The sequence below is a fragment of the Penaeus vannamei genome, chromosome 30, assembly GCF_042767895.1.
Source record: "Penaeus vannamei isolate JL-2024 chromosome 30, ASM4276789v1, whole genome shotgun sequence".
Classification (NCBI taxonomy): Eukaryota; Metazoa; Arthropoda; class Malacostraca; order Decapoda; family Penaeidae; genus Penaeus; species Penaeus vannamei.
The window spans coordinates 14,320,461-14,322,960 of record NC_091578.1 but is presented as its reverse complement, the minus strand read 5'-3'; the positions used below and the strand labels follow the sequence as shown (position 1 = coordinate 14,322,960).

The following is a 2,500-nucleotide window of genomic DNA, read 5'->3' as shown; positions in this document are numbered from 1 at the left end:
TTGGCTGGCGACGTGTGGCAGCGCTGGCCACCATAAAGTTTTGTCGGCATTTGATAACTGCAAACCATTAAGGGTGGATCAAAATTTCACAGTGTTTTGTAGTCGCCCTTTGGAATCCCCGTGTTGATTTATTCGCCGCTTGCAACTGATGAGAGCCCTTGCAAATTAATGTTGATAACGGCGTATGCCCGTCCTGAATAGGCTTATGGATCCGAGATATTAATTTAGCTCTAATTAAGTTTTAGATAAGCTAGAAACAAGTCGAGAGAAGACATAAAAATAACTCAGACGATCTTCCGTGGAAGAGGGTGGAAGGGAGAGAGAGATAGAGGGCGAGGGAAGAGAGAGGGAGGGGGAAGGGAGGAGGCGGGAGAGGGTGTAGGAGAGGAGAGACAGGGAGGGGAAGGAAAGGGGAGAAGGGAGAGAGATGTACACAGGAAGGGGGAGGGAGAAAAGAGAGGTAGAAAGGCGAGAAGGAAGGGGAAGAGAAACGGGCGAAGGAAGGGAGAGAGGAAGAGAGAAAGGGAAGGAGAAGAGGGAAGAGAAAGGGGAGAGAGGGAAGGGAAGAGGAAGCGCGGAGAAGAAGAGGGAAAGGAAGTGAAAGAGGAAGCGCGGAGAAGAAGAGGGAAGGAAAAGGGAAGAGAAAGGAGAAGGAAAAAGGAGAGGCGGAGGCTGCAGACTACAAGGGACAGGAATGGCTGCGGTCTCATTTCGAAAGCGAGGTGCATATTCGTAAGAGCGAGGTCCTGCGCTGTTGCAAAAGTTGCTTGCTTGACCTCTTGCTCTTCTGCACCCTTCCTTCCTCTCCCATTCCCTCCTTGGCTCCCACCATCTCCCTTTCTCTGTCCTTCCTCCCTCCTTTGTTTGTTTTCTCCCCTCCTTCGTCCCCCTTCACTTCCTTATATATCCCTCCCTTCCTCTCCTTCTCTCTCCCTCCCTGCTTCTCCTTCTCTCCTTCTCTCTACCTTTCTTTCTCTCTCCCCCCCTTCCTCTTTCTTTCTCTCTCCCCATTCATCTCCTTTTCTCTGCCTCCCTGCTTCTCCCCTTCTCTGTCCCTCCCTTCCTCTCCTTCTTTCTCCCTCCCTGCTTCTCTCCTTGTCTCTCCTTCCTTGCTTCTCTCTCCCTCCATTCCTCTCCTCTCTCCATTCCTTCTTCTCTCCTTCTCTCCCTCCATTCTTTTCCTTCTCTCTCTCTCTCTCTCTGCTTCTCCCCTTCTCCCTCCCTTCCTTCTTCTCTCCTCTCTCCCTTACTGATTCTCCTTCTGTCTTTCTATCTCTCTCCCTCCCTGATTCTCTCCTCTTCCCCTTCCTGCTTCTCTCCATCTCTCTCCTTCCCTTCCTTTCCTTCTCTCTCCCTTCTCTCCTTCTCCCTCCCTCCCTTCCTCTCCTTCTCTCTCCCTCCATTTTTCTCTCCCTCCCTGCCTCTCTCCTTCTCCCTTCTCCCTTAGTATCCCTTACCTTCCCCCTTCCACCCTGCCAGGACATGGACAACCCTGCCACGCGTGTCTGTTTACCGGCATCTGAAAATCCCTAGTTTTATTTTTGCAGCAGATTGGCCAAATTAGCCGAGGGAGGCTGTGTTCCCGTCTCTCCTTCTCTTGTTTCGAGGGCTGGGGAAATGATTGCCTTTTGTCTTTTTTTTTTTTGTCTGTGTTTAATTCTCTCTCTCTCTCTCTCTCTCTCTCTCTCTCTCTCTCTCTCTCTCTCTCTCTCTCTCTCTCTCTCTCCCCCTCTCTCTCTCTCTCTCTCTCTCTCTCTCTCTCTCTCTAGTGGTAAACAATAACAACAAATTAATGATAATAATAATATAATAATAGCAGTAATTATAAAGATAATAACGATCATTGCAATAACTACAATGCTAAACGTAGTAGTAACAATCATTAACGTTAAATCACGCCTATAATTCTTATTGTCATCATTATTAGTATCAGCATAACACTCATGATGTTCGAGCGATGTTAATACTAACGATACCCCAAAACAGAAATAACATAAATCATAAAGAGAAACAATAATGATCATAATGACAATGGCGATCGTAATCTTCAGAATTAAAGCCCCAGCGAGCCAGTCGAGAACCAAAATCCATGAAGATGTGAATGAGATCTTTAAGACCCCAAGAACAGCCTCCGTCCGGGTGTATCTCGAATCTTATTAAAATTTCATTAGCTGTAGATAGCCAGCTGATCTCCCCGTAATGATTCTGCTTATTATTATCTTTAATGATCATCGACGGTCGCCTAAAATCACATCACAGAAATATTTACTCCTGAAGAGGAAAAAAATATATAATTTTCATGTGTCGGTTTCTTAAGTCGAAGAGACAGGTGGCCGTACGTTAATTTGGTACATGTATGCACGCAGGTTACGTTCACAGGCGAATACATACACAGGTGTGTGCACGCGCTCTCATGCATACACGCACAGACAAACACACTCATCACCACCACCATCATCATTATCATCACTATCCTTAACGCCATTATTTTAACGATCAT

The 2,500-nt window shown here is 46.6% G+C and overlaps 1 protein-coding gene across 1 annotated transcript in view; it reads right to left on the bottom strand.

The window, feature by feature from the left end:
* The window catches only part of ft (cadherin-related tumor suppressor fat), a 297,068-nt gene that overhangs the window by 68,068 nt on the left and 226,500 nt on the right, over nt 1–2,500 (bottom strand). The gene's annotated exons all lie outside the window — the stretch shown is intronic.